Source organism: Desmodus rotundus, chromosome 10, assembly GCF_022682495.2.
Source record: "Desmodus rotundus isolate HL8 chromosome 10, HLdesRot8A.1, whole genome shotgun sequence".
NCBI lineage: Eukaryota > Metazoa > Chordata > Mammalia > Chiroptera > Phyllostomidae > Desmodus > Desmodus rotundus.
The window spans coordinates 7,123,565-7,137,938 of record NC_071396.1 but is presented as its reverse complement, the minus strand read 5'-3'; the positions used below and the strand labels follow the sequence as shown (position 1 = coordinate 7,137,938).

The following is a 14,374-nucleotide window of genomic DNA, read 5'->3' as shown; positions in this document are numbered from 1 at the left end:
TAAATCCCAAGTAACAAGATAAACAATTTGAACAGTGTCAGAAAATTTCCATTCAAGGGCACAGGAAAGGAAGACAAAGGGGACATTTCCTTCTCGGGGGCAGGCAAGTCTCAAGGTGACAGAGGCCTCCTCTTGGTTCCCTTCTTCACTGGACTAGGTACGGGTGACAAGGCAGTGACTCAGAACTTTCTCAGCCAAGCTACCGAAGAGACAGCCTTCGGACTCACCAGCCTTGTGACTTTTTCATCCGTGACCAGCTCTAAAATCTATTCCACTGCTACTCATGTGACCCATTTTTTTCTACCTCACCATCTTGACTGGAAGTCGTCAGTGGCCCATTTTGGGATCACCAGTTTGAAGTTTTAAAAACCATATAGCACCACAGTTCTTCTGAAATGGAGGCCGAGAATACGAGGGCAATTATGTACGCTCTGGGAGAGGTCGCCCCCATAAGTGGAAGCACATAGTTCTTGCCATCTCTCACCTCTCCTCTCTCATCTCTTCTCCTTCCTCCCTCCTCCCTCCTGTGTGGGGATGTTTATCTTTTTTTTTAAGATTTATTTATTTATTTATTTTTAGAGAGAGGTGAAGGTGGGGAGAAAGAGAGGGAGAGAAACATCGATGTGTGGTTGCCTCTCATGTAGCCCCCCCCACTGGGGGCCTGGCCCGCAACCCAAGCATGTGCCCTGACTGGGAATTGAGCCGGCAACCCTTTGGTTTGTAGCCTGCGCTCAGTCCACTGAGCCCCACCAGCCAGGGCAGGGTGTTTATCTTTATTGCCATGTGCTTCCATGGAGCCCAGCCTACCAAGATTAAGACAGAGTTGAGGTGCCCACGTCAGTCTCTCCGTTCACAGAACACTACCGACGATTCAGGAGGCATTGAAACAGGGCTAGAAAAACAGTCTTCAAATTGCAGGAGCTCACGCAAGTGCTAGAGGAACCGAACATACCAAGGCATACAACTTCAAGAGCACATTAGAAGTTTGTGAAAACGAGGCCAAATTGATAGGGTGAAGCCCGTGTGTGTGCTTTGAAAGGAAACCTGGAGTGGATTCAGTTAAGTCCGGAAACGGATGAAACGTCGGGAGTAGTGGAAATAGTCTTTCTAAAAAGTGGAGGGGGAGAGGGGGTTGTTAAATACCTACCCAATCTGGGTGTGAGAGAGGAATCTCAGGAGGCTGGAGGTAAAACGGAAGCAAAATATTTGCCATCAGGGAGCAGAGGCAGGCTCCTTGAGACATTTGTCAATAGCTTACTGGTATCTACAGAGGAGCTGAGCCAGTGGACTACAGGCAGGCGGCGTGGAGGGGATTCCTCTGACCTTGGAGGGGAGCTTCGCCCTGGTGGTCTGTTTTGCAGCTGGGATTCAGAGAAAGGGTGCTGCTAAGACGCACAGCTGCGGCCTGGCAGTGGGGAGCCAGGAAAGAACTAGGTAGGGGCCGGCTTGTGTTGTGATGTCGGCTGACTCGTTTCTTACGCGTAGGACCCTCGTCTTCCTGGGGCGCGGATGTGACTTGGGCAGATATGGGAGTGAGTCCTAGATCTTTGAACTCTGAGAAGCACTTGAGCGTTTCTTCCGAATAGCTCTGCCTCCTGCTCATGATTTTTTCACAGAACCACTGGAGCTTTCACCTGCAGTCGAGTTTTTGACTTTTGTATTAAACCCAAACATCCTGTTAAATATTGCAGGGCCTAGTGATTTTTTATTCTATATTTATCTCACTTCTGGGGCCAGAGATGGTCGAAGGGGTTGGCATTGTGCAGAAAACGGTCTGTAATTTACAAAGAATACAGGCCTGCTTCTAGATTGGCATACTAAGTAACCTTGACCTCATTCCTCAACTTCCAATTTCTTACATATTTGTTAAAACTACTAGTGCCCTGGCTGGGTGGCTCAGTTGGTTGGAGTACTGTCCTGTATACCAAAATGTTGCAGGTTCGATCCTTGGTCAGGGCACATACCTAGGTTGTATGTTCAATCCCTGCTGAAGACACTTCTCTCTCTCTCTCTCTCTCTCTCTCTCTTTCTTCCAAATCAATAAACATATCCTTGGGTAAGGATTTAAAAAAAAAGACTACTAGTGACAATAGCTGTTCACTATTTTAAAAGGACATGAGCACTCTGCTGAATACTTTTTTAAATTGAGATATAATTGACATATAACTTTATATTCATTTCAGGTGCATGGAACACTTTTTATATATCACCCATTTAATTCTCACAGCAGTCCTAATGAGACAGAGATTTTTAGTGCCACTTCGACAATGAGGACGCCGATGCTGGGAAACCTGGCCAGCGTCACAGAGCGGGGATCTGACCTCAGGACCAGCCCGCTCTAGCTTGTTCTCCAGCCACAGGGAGGCTTTGGCATTGAATTAGAGACCTGTTTTAGCCTATTTTGTACATGTTAAAAAAAACAAAGTGATTTATAGATAGATAGAAGGTGTTATTTCCCATTTTTTCCCCGTGTCACATAGGCAATCCTAGTTCCGGACCCTCTAATTCATGGGACAGTGCCCCATTCTGCTGTGCGCGCCAGTGCCCGCTGGAGCCATGAAGCTGGTCCCCTTTGCTGTGATACAGTGAGCCCTGCAGCCTGCCTCCTGCTCCCAGAGCCTGGGAGTGGCACCTGGGGGGAAGGAAGCGTGCGCTGTGGCCCACTCACCTTGTTCCACGCCTTCAGCATGCTCCCATCTCTGCTGATCTGTATTAAAAAGATTTGGACGGAGTAAGTTGGCTTTTGTCTCAGGGGAAGCAGTGATTGTCCCTGTCTCGGTGGCTCAAATGTCAGTACCCTGGAGGACAGAACAATGTTTCATTGTTCTGTGGCCAGCAGGCCGCTCACTATAGAGTGCCAGGTCCCCGGTGGTGCCTATGACATTGGGGAGAAAAGTCCCTCCAGGCCTATCTGAACTTCAGACTCAGGAGCGGCAGCCTTGGAGACAGACCAAGGGGAACAAAGAAATTTCAAAAAGACATGTGTCGAAACAATAACAGAAAAGAAATCCAAAGTCTGACTTCTGCATAAAAGGGTTTCAGAGTTGAAAAGGGAGAATTTCAGTAATGTGGGAGCCACGGGAGTGTCTTTGGTGTTCCAAGGCCACCTCAGCTGTCCCTGAGCTGAGCTCCCGGGGCTGGGAGGACCCTGGGGAGCTCAGGTGGTGACAAATGGCCTCTGGGGTTAGAGTGGGTGACATCTGGAGCAGGGGCAGGGCAGTGCCGAGAGGGGCCCTGGGGCTTCCTTGCGGGGAGGGCCGGATGCAGAAGGAATGTTTTTCTTTCACAGTTCTCTGTCCTGGGCAGTGGCCCCAGCCCCTTCCTGAACTGCCCGCACCCCAGCAGAGGCCTTGCTGGGGACTTGGCACAACACTCGGCCATGGCTCATGAGACTTTGTGGGTGCATTTCCAATATAAATAAAGGATTGTCGGTGAACCCTCATCTCCTCCCTTCCCCCACCATAAGCCTTAGTCATGGGTTGCTACAGGCATGTGGCCACAGGGGACCGTCTGTGTCTATGGCTATCAGCGGAGAGATCTATTTAAGAGGTTTTACTTTTACATCTGAGCAGCCCAATTGTGCATGTAACAAAGGGGACCAATTATTGCACAAGAGAGCGTCCCAGATGAAACATAGAGAGTGTGTGTTTAATATGCAATGAATGACACCATCTCCTTCTAAACAATGGGGACATTTCCACGTTGGGAGAAGGGGAATTCCATTCGCAAGTTTTGTTGTTTGTGAAAGTGATATGTACGCTCATTTAATCCGTGGGTTTCAAAACAGTGCCCCCCAAATAATGAAACACATGACAAGGAAGTGTCTCCGTGAGGGGTCAGGTATATTGAACATTTAACTTTTATGCGTCTGAAGTGTCAGGGCATGCCTTTTTCTTTGGAAATTGGACCTGGTTGGGTTCTATTTTTTTCTCCTTTTCAAGCAATTATAGTGTTGAACAGTGGCACACACGTTTTGAGAATCCATCCGAGGGGGCCCTGCTGCCCGAGTCATCCGGACTTGAGTGTGCCTCCCTCAGCGTGACTCCTCGTCTCCCTCAAGATGCTTGAAGTCCTCGGGCCTAGACCCTGCAGCCGAAGTCACCGGGGAGAGAGCCCCGTCCCCGAGGGACATTCCACAGAGGAAAGAGCGGGCCTGAGCAGTGAGGGGAGTTGCTCCAGGATCCCAAAAGGAAAGCACTGCACGGTCAGTGCAGAACTCACTGAAAATTTAATTTTCAATAACTAAAAGGTAATAAAAGGTAGAAAAGGCAAAAATTCAACATGCCGCTTTATTAAAGAAGTCAAATTTCCTATTAGAAAAAAAAGTGATTCGCACTGCATCCTCTGTATCCTGTAGCAGCCTAGGTTTCGCTGTTCAAATTTAAAGGGACCAACACACCCTGGTTTGCCCGGGACAGTTCTATTTGTGCAGTAGCAGGCGGAAAAGTCCCAAATTCCAGGAACCCCTCGGTTCTGGGTAAATAGGGACAGGTGGTCATCCTGGATGTGCCCCCCACCCCAAAGCTACAATTTTTGGGTAAAGTTGTCACATGCCCCACCCAGGCTAAGTTTCTTCACGTTCGCTTTAGAGGGAAAGTTAAATCTGTGAAGTAGCAGTTTCGCTACCGCTGCGGGTAACTCAACAGGAGCAAATCAGCACCGGGCCTGTGCTGTCCCTTCCTTCTTGAATTCTCCCCTTAGCCTCTCCGCCATGTTTAGGACAATCGCGGGACTGTGGAGATTGGAGGGGAATCTCTCTGAGCCTAAGTTTTCTGGCCCTGCGTGCAAGGCTGGGCATGAATTATGGCGCCCGAACCCTGCAGAGAGAGGCATGAGGGAGGGTCGGCATGCTTTCTCTGCAAAACATAGTAAATGGTTCAGCCTTTGCTGACCACACGCGGTCTCTGTAACACAGTCTCTCTCTCTTTATAAAACGGCCCTTTGAAAATGTGAAAACTCTTTTTACCTTGTAGGACGTATAAAAATAGGCTGTGGGCCCAGTTTGGCCCAGCTCTCCTGTAGAGAGAGCATCGCTGTCCCGCAGAAAGATAACGTGAGTCACGGTTTTCATTAATTTCCTCGTGGCTTTCTTTTAAAAGTAAAAAGAAACAGGTACATTTAATTTTAATAATGCATTTTATGTAACACATTATATTCTAAATATTACTATTTCAATAGGTAACCAACATAAAAGTTGTTAATGGGCTATTGCATTTTGCATGTTGGGGGTAGGAAGCCTCTGAAATCCGGGCTAGTCCCACTTGAGGTGTGCCGTAGTTGGAGATGGCCAATGGCTGCCCTAGACAGCATAGCTCTGGAGTATCTCTGAGGCATCTTCAGCCAACCTTCTCTCGTCCATGAATCGTCAATGTGCACAGAAGGAAAAAATGAAGATCATAGACCCGGCTCGTAGCTCAGAGGTCAGCTAGTCCAGCCCTTCCTTTTGTAAATGATAAAGCGATGGGTCAGAAAGGCTGAGCAGTTGGAAAAGATCACACAGCTCAGCTTAGCAGCAGAGCTCAGCTCTCCGGACTGGCCAGCGGCCTCGCCTCCCCACAGCGGTGCCTCTCAGCTCTGTGGAGTCATTGTGAACAGTCCTTGGCCTGGGGGCCATCAGGAAAGCGGTTGATGTTCCGGGCACGGTGATGTGTTTATTCTTTGCAGAGCTCAGTGTTGGATCCTGCTTGTGATTTGTGGCAAATGCGTGAGAAGTCCGGTTGGGGAAAAGGGGTGTCATCTGTGGCCACATAGAAGAGGGAAGTGGGGAGCCCTGTGCTCTGGTCACCTGGATAGGGCACTTGCAGATGAGCCCACGTGCATGGTCACTGGTGTGTGCATCTGGTGTGCCCATGCACATACCTCTGTGTCTTTTGTGGTGCCCTGCTTCTGGGCCATCTTCTTGCGTGGTGAACAAGCTAGACAGCTTCTAGATGAACAGGGGACCCAGGGGCCGGAGCTGCTGTGGTGGCAAGGATCCCGAGTGTTGGCGGTTCTCTTTTCTTTGCCTGGGAAATGCCTGTCCCTTGGGCTAAAGCTGAGTAAATATTAGTTGTGTAATCCAAGCAAATGGAAGAAAGAGAAGTTTCATTGCTTTAGAAGTAGCCTAAACCCCTGCCTTGCCTTGGGCATTTTCTTTCTTTACGGGCAGTGAGCATTTTTCTTTTTTTGGATCTGACTCTCTTTCTCCTCACTTAAGGGACTCGCAGACCAGCTAAAGAATTTTATGAATAGGAAAGCCTTGTAGTGCATTTAGCTGGGGAAAATGTCCCTTAGAATAGATTGTTTCTGAGTCGAGTGTATAAATATTCTGGCTCAAGACTATACCCTTTTTTCTTAATGAATTGGTCTGGCAGGAGTTAAAGCCAAGTGCGGTCTAGCAGAGAGTGCTCCAGAGAGAAAACTGAATGGATGCAAAGCCCAGGCATGGTCTTGAACTTGATATATAATGTGTTACGCAAGATATCAGAAAATTAACTTCAGGACAACTGGCAGGACCTGTTGTTTACGTTGATCAGTTTGGAAAATGCTTGGTGTCTTCTCTCACCTGCACTGCCCCATGTAGTGAGTTTCGAAGGCACAAACAGCCAGCTGCCAGGGGGGCTGCTCAGCTTCCTGCTAAGTCATTCAGGTTGATCGTCTTTTACGGTCAGTTGCCAAGTTAGTGAGTAGAAAAAAGGAATTTTTCATGGACTACTTTAAAAGAGGGCTGCTAATCCATTTTTCTTATTATTTTATGCCCTCTGCTTTTTACAGTGCCCCCACCAGCTGGTTAATCACGCGAAAGCTGAACACTTCATTAGCAGTACATAGTTGCCCATGGGCATTTCTGTAGTCAATTAGTTCTTTCTATTTATACAGGTAAGTCATGGCCAAAAGTCTTACAAAGTGCCAAAGGTAAGGGTTAGAATTAATTCCATCTTTTTTTTTTTTTCTTCTTGGTATTTCAGAGAACTCATTTTCAACTCTGGGCTCCAGTGATGCATAATTACTTTTGGATTGAAGAGGAAATGGAAGAGAGAGATTTTTCTGGAGGGTTCAGGGTTCTAGGATAGAGATGGCTAATGTGGGTTTTTGATGCAACTGTTGATTTTCAGAAAGCAGGGCCCTAGGTGCCAGCACCTGTATATCTGCCAGGAGAGCTGTTTTGAAGCGGCTCTTGCAATTCAAGGAGAACGCAGAATAGAGGGTGGACAGTCATCGACAAATTGAACTTGCACCTTGGTGTTAAATACTCATGTATCAATACTTGGCTATGTGGCCTGTCTGCAAACCCATTGACTACATATATGTGGCACTTTTTTTTTGACATTTTGTGCAAGTTTCTAGAAATTGGAAAATATATTTTTTTCCAGCTTTGTCAGAAAAACTATGTATTTAAGGGGAAATAGTGAGGGCTGAGTCCTGAAATTTGATATTCCCTAAGACAGACTATTTAACCCAGAAATTTCTCTCACCTTTCTCCTGGGAAGAATTATTTTTAACAGAGGTTCTACAATTTTCAAGTTGAGCTACACAGGTGAAGCTCAGGCCTCCTCTGACCTTGGCATCGAATCTTGGTCAGTCAGTCCTCAGAAGACGGGGGCGGGGCGTGGGTCTCCTGTTCCCACTTCTCTGCACATATGAGTCAAGTTTCTGTCTCAGAGTCTGCTTGCTGCAGAGCCTCCCAGCACAGGAGGCTTTGGGCGATGTCTCCTCCGGTTGTTTCTCCGTGAGGTTTTAAGTCCTCCTAGACCTTGGGGTGGTGTGGCATTGAGGAGACAGGCCGAATGCCTCCCTTCCATAAAGCTGAAATAAGAAGCTTTTACATGAGGTCTTCCTCCTTTTATGGATTCTCCTAGGAGAGGACATACACCAATGGAGGTGACAGGGGTGTGGAGACTGTGTAGAAATTCTAGCAATGGGACCCAGAGGGAAACACAACATCGTATCTGCTCATCCTTTGAAATATTGCAATTCTTGATATAACCTCTAGAAAATGGGGATAAACATCGATTGATTGTTGTTTGCTCTTCTTCCCAAATCTTAAGTATAGAAAACCTCGATGTAGACATGGAGATTAGAGAAAGGTTAAATTGACATAATGATTATGCACGAGTGACACTTTTTTTAAACAATTTTATTTATTTTTAGAGAGAGGGGAGGGAGGGAGAAAGAGAGGGAGAGAGACACATCAATGTGCAAGAGAAACATTAATCAGTTGCCTCCCACACGCCCCCAACCAGGGACCTGGTCTGCAACCCAGGCTTGTGCCTCAGTTGGGAAACGGTAGTGTCTTTTTTCAGGGTGGCTGTGAAACTTGTTCTTCTCAGATGTAGCTTTAATTCCCGCTCCATGGTGTGGTTTGCACCTCTCTGCTTACAGGTTCAGTTCCTGTTTTAATACTAAAATCTATTGTTTGTCTCCATTTCTAGATAACATAATTGCATTGCCAACGGGCAGGAGCAAATAAGTGTACAGCATTATGGAAAAAAATGTTGCAGGCCTCAAGAGTTAAGTTGATTTCTGATTACACTGCATCTCTTTGGAAGGTGGCCTGGGAGGCTGGCGAATGCACGTCACAAGGACCTAGAGTCTAAGGGGAGAGGAGTCATCTCCTCTAAGACAGTGCCTGTTGTTGGGCGAAGATTGGTCACCCTTTCTTCTGTGGATCATGCGGACTCAGGCTTTATTCACTCTTTTTGGGGGGGCCTGGAGATAGTCCTCTGGGGTTTTTCCAGAATTGTTATTATAGTCAGTAGGAAGCTGATCTTGGGGACAGTATGGTTTGGGAACAGGATAACCATGTGACCTTTGCGGTGGGTGATTTTTTTTAAATTTACATGGAAACTTTGGAAGTCTTGCTTTACAAGATACGGCTTTTCCAGTAATCTGGGGGGACTTGGTGTACAGCACAATTTAGAACAGTAAGGGGTGCTTGCTGGCCAGAGAAATTCTGGCCATGGAGTAAGACCATTCGTACCCTAGCCTGGGCTCTTTTTGGGGGGAGTCTCAGCCAGGGTTGGCAGGAAGGGCTTCCCTTTTGACAGAACACAATTTCCCAGCAGCGGGGCTCGGTGTGGAATGTTTTTGGTGGAGCAAGTCATCCGTGAGGCACCGGAGGCTGTTTGTGTGTGGCAGGACATTGCAGCTGGCGAAGTTAATGAAGTTAATATTCAATGGAACTTTGGGGGGGTTACTAATCCCTTAGGCAGATTTGCTAGAAGAGGCTACACATTAATAGCGCTCCAAATCAGCCTCCCCCAAGCGGAGAGCCACACGTGTTATCACATGTAAAACATTGTGCCATCTCGGCCAACCTCAGGGCGGAGGTGCTGCCTAATCTCCTTCTCATTGGTGCCCCAGCCTTCCATGGACCTGTAGCTCTTTGGGAAGAAGTGAATAGCCTTTCGTGATTGTATATTTTACAGGCTCTCTAATGAACACTGAATGGCATCTCTTGCCTTTTGCCAGTTCTTCCAATAAGGGGGACTGATTCGGTTCTTGTTCTCTGCTGAATGTAATTGGAATGAAGCATTTCGGCATCTCTGTCTTTGCCTTAAAGGGAAAGGTGTTCCATCACTACATTGGGCCCTCCGGCTGGGTCCCAAGGGAGTCTTGAGAGCAGGTACAGTGGTGGCTGTCTCACAGGCCACAGGTCACGACTCCGCTCATGCCTCTCACTCAGGTGGGACGTTGATCACGAGTTGTTGGAAGTTCCACAGGGTTCCGCAGGCCAGATGAGAGAGGTCGGGAAAGCAAAGGCAAGTGGTTAAGTCGCTGTGCATGCTCACCTCTGTGGGGAACTGGAAACAAAGGTTGTTCTCAGCTGGAGCTTCGCTTTTTATCGTGTTATAGGAATGTCCCTTTCTCAGCTATTTCTTCTCTCATCTTAGGCCACAGATGATTCCAGACAGGAATATGTAAAAGGGAGAATAAAAATCAGAATGAAAAAGACCTATCATGACTACAGTAGTTTAATAGTACTGTAGCCATGGAACATTCGATTAGTGCTTTTCCAGTCTTAAGACTTTGGTATGGCCCTCTCTCTTTAAAATGATGAGTATAATGAACAGTCATCTAATATGCTCCAGAACACTTGATTTTAGTTGTTTTCTTCTCTTCGTCACATTAAATGGCCTGACCCTGGGTTTCTGTGTAATGTAAGCATGGGCTGTATTTGAACCTTCCTACACAAAAGTGTGGGCTAGGAGATCTCAAGCTAGAGGAAACATTAGCATTTGCAAATGACTAAAACGGAGTTTTCAATTATCTGTTCACACTCTGCTTTCTCACGGCTCTTGACCACAAGCCGTTGAGTTCATTTTCTTGTGCATATACTTCTTCCGCATATAATATTGATTCACCCCAGGAGTTTGAACCAAAAGCCCCAGACGGATGTGTTTTAGGATTTTTTTTAAAGATTTATTTTGGGCCACAATTTTTCAAAGTTGACGTTTTCCCTAGTGACCTTTTATTTTAACGATAGAAACTGGCAAAGTCATTCCACAGGAACACGTACTAGTCACAAAACAAAAGCACTCCGGGGATGCTTTTCCCCTAGTTGCTAGATTTCCAAAGACATCTTTGAACTTCATGACACTGCAGACCCCCGCAGACCCCAGGCCTGACCTGGCGATCCTGGTCCCCAAGGCCTCTCACGTCTGGGCCCCCAGCAGGGTCAGGAGGAAGGTGGGGCATGCTGCAAGTCCTGGCTCCACACCAGCTGGCTTACCTCAAATCCAGGCTGCTGCTTCCAGGAGAAAGGACCTTGGGCGTGTTTCTCTAACTCTGCATGCCTCTGTTGCCCCCTGTGAGGTGGGAAGGGTGTTATTAAGTACCTCACAGAGCAGTGGGCTGGGGTGAGAGAGACAGTGGTCGCACAGTAGTGAGCGCATGGCTGTCCCATGGTAAACACACGGCAGCTTTCAGCAGTCCAGGCAGTCCGCACCATGGCTAGCAGCAAGGCCTGCCTGCTTTGAAGTATAGCTCTGCTGCTGGTCCACTGAGTGCTCTTGAGCAAGTTACCTGATCTCTGCACGCCTCAGTGTGCTCATCCGTAATAAGGTGGGAAAACAATAGTACCTACCCCATAGGGCTCTTGGGAAGACTGTGAGGCGGAGGATGTTACAGGACTCAGAAGAGTTCCTAACACAGTTCCTGCTGCCTAAGTCTTTGAGTTACTGTTGTTACTACTACTGTGCTATTATTTTAGTAGTAGTAATAGTGGTAGTGGTGGTAGTGGTGGTGGTAGTACTGGTGGTGGTAGTAGTGGTAGTAGTAGCAATAGCGGTAGTAGTGGTGGTGGTAGTAGTAGTATTGCTGCTAGGAAGGAAGACCTATAGCACAGTTAGGGAGAAGTAAAAGATGATAAAGATCGAAGTGGATGAGTAGCAATGGAAAGGAAAACAAAGAAAGACAGGGCAGAGAGAAAAAGAGCTTAAGAATCAAGGGTAAACAGCATTTACCGGTGGATGAATGACGCTCGTGTCTCATCCATGTGGTTGGGGGTGGAGTGGGTCATCACAAAGGCCCCTCTTGGGCTCAAACCTTCGATGGCATCATGAAGCCCCCATGACAAAGAGAAGCCACCTGTCCTAGCCCTGAGTATGTAGAGTTCTCAGATGTCCTTGAAAATCATAGACAGTTATGCCCCTTTGTTAATTGCAAAACCATTTTGTTTTCCAAAAGCAACTTTCAGGTTTGTGATCTTTTGTATCTCCTAGCAGCCATCTCTGTTGGAAAGATGGCTTGCCCCGTTACCCTTCACCCCACCTGGTGATTTTTCGCAGACTGATCTAGGACTAGTTGGCCCTAATGGGCAGTTGGGGGCTGATGTCTGATGACATTTATAGGTTCTCAGTTTCTGGGAGGGTAAGTACCCCACTTCCTCACCTGCACCTTTGAGTTTGGGGCCAGGGGCTGGGGAGGTGAGTGGGTAGAGGAGTAAATTACATCACAACTGAAATATGCCACGAAGTTCCCACTCCTGTGATTGTTCACAAGGGGGATTCCAGAGTTGTTCCGATATGGGTGAGTGGAAGATGACTTTTACATTGTAATGGCTACTACATAAATTTAACCCTTAAGGATTCTGCCTTCCTTTCAAGTAGGTCCAAGAACTGGCAAAAACTGACCCTCATGGTCACCAGTGATTTTAGTATCTCTGTCCCCGAATGAGGCACCGGTTTCAGGACAAATCAACCAGACCCAGCAGAGGTGGGAGTTAGCTGAGGCTCTGGGAAGCTCGACCAGGACGCTATGAGGAAGGGTGGCAGGAGCGACTCCCAGAGTCTCCCTGTGCACCCATCTTCCCTTGCACCTGGCGGATGGACCTATTGACCTATGAGGAATTAATATACAATCACGGCTGGTTCACTTTCTTAAAAGGTATTGAATGGTGAATTACAGGAAAACTAGGAGATCCTTTAGAAGCAAACAGTGTGTATTTTGCTGGAATGATGCCTTAAATTAAAATATTGCATTGGCTTCTTTTCTCCATTGGGAATGGATCTTGGCCAAAGTAGAAGGAAGTAACGATTCATTAAAAAATAACCGAGTTGGCAAGTCTCTGTGCCTTGGTCCTAGGTTAGTATTCTGAAATGTGTCCATCCTAACACACGAACGGAATATTTTATTGAAAGATGCGACGAACTGAACACGCTCCTCCCACTGGGCCATCACCCTGCCCGCCTCCTTTTCTTCCTTCTTCTGACACATAACTGTTGAGTGCCTGTGAAGGGCAGGTCCTGCCCCAGATCCTGCGGGTGCCACTCTGAACAGAGTCCACATGGCGTCCTAAAGCCCCTTTTCTGGGTCATGGACCCCTACGGACACAAGACATACCTGTCATGGTGCCAGGCAAACACAGGGTCGATGCCCCCATTAAGCCAGTGTCGCTACAGCCTCCCAGCAGCGAGGACCGTTGGGAAGAACTCATTTGCCATAAAGTACCATCAGCGTTAAAAGAAATGACCGTCAGTAAATTTGGGAAGTCTTAGCTTTTAATTTTCTCGCCTGGACGTGTGCATATGAGCGGTCTGCGATTTGCATATGGAATCCTCTCATAACAGTTCCAGGAAGTGATTTGTTAACAATCAAGTTCTCCGAATGGCCCTAAATCTGTAATTGACGTGGGTCTGGATAAAGCAACTCTTCCTCCCGCCTATTTCAGGAGCCTTTTTTTTTTTTCTGGCAGGGTCTGAGCCAGAATGAAAACTAGCCATCAGAACAAAATGTAGGACAGCTGGGATGCTTTGCAGCAGCGACTTTTGGCTCCACAGTTCAAATGATCATAATGGCAGCTCCATTTAGCCTTTGGCTGAACGGCTTTGGCAGGGCACAATGAAAAATAATTATTTCATGGCCTGCTTATTTTTCCCTTAACCAATAAACTCTCAGACCTCTTCAGGCTTATGTAAATATTCTGCTGGGGGTGAGGGCAAGGATGAGAATGTGCCTATTACCCCCTAATATCCCTATTTAGGAAATGGGTGTATTTCCGCCTCATGGGGTAGAAAGCAAAATTTAACTTCTGAGATATCTCTCGAGTAGGGAAATGAAAAAAGATGGGAAGAAATTTAATGGCTGCAATGTCCCAGGTGCAGATAAAAAAAGGTGGAGTCCCAGGCCCTCCCTGAGAAGGCAAGGCGATGGGGATGGGTTACTGTGTCTGGTGTGGGAGGGACAGTGTTGCCCAAAGGGTGCTCAGTGCAGTGTAGTAGCCCCAGAAACAAGTCCGGCCCTTTGTGGCTGTGGCTGTTTAGGCTATATATAGAATGGCTCTCACAACTTTGCATTAAGTGCCTGCCTGGTTTGCTCTCTTTACGTTCCGCAAGCCGCACTGCACCTCTGTTCTGTGTGTCCTTGTCTGCGCCCTGGGTTATCGGTATGGCGGCGTGGAGAGGTGGGTGGGATAAATGAAGCATGGCAGCAAGCCTAACAGCCACCCTAGACCTGAAGCCCTTCATGGTTTTTGCTCAAATCCCATCCATCTCCTGCATTTTATATCTGCCTTTTCGGGTCAGCTGCCGCCTCGCACCAGGCGTCTGTGCACTCGATGACCAATTCCTAGTCAATGAGAGTCCATGGCTTTGCAGCTCAGTTGGTCCATGCAGAGTGTTAATGAGATCGGTCCTGGGTCTGATCCCTACAGGAGCCAGTAAACTCCATTCTGTCCCGGTAACCCCTGCCAGCTGCCGTGGGTAGAATGGGGTGAGTGTGAATGGCTCAGTGCAAACCATCCTCAGTGCTGGGCAACCAGCTAGTCCACGGACGGTGGGTTCTCTCTGAAGAGCTGCAGACAGGGCATGGGAAACAGAGAAACACGTATGAGCTTCATGCCCCTTTCTCTGTGTGTGCGTTTCTGTGCGCGTGCGTGTGTGTGTGAAACGTAGGG

The 14,374-nt window shown here is 47.5% G+C and overlaps 1 protein-coding gene across 20 annotated transcripts in view; it reads left to right on the top strand.

Annotated features, from left to right (window-relative positions):
* ESRRG (estrogen related receptor gamma) overlaps window positions 1–14,374 on the top strand; it is a 506,557-nt gene that overhangs the window by 80,040 nt on the left and 412,143 nt on the right. For 2 of the 20 annotated variants that reach the window (XM_053912608.2, XM_053912599.2), the window contains exon 3: window positions 2,481–2,731. The exons of the other annotated variants lie outside the window; for them this stretch is intronic. The gene's annotated coding sequence lies outside the window, so the exon portion shown is untranslated. The remainder of the gene's footprint in view (window positions 1–2,480; window positions 2,732–14,374) is intronic. 20 annotated transcript variants of the gene reach the window in all.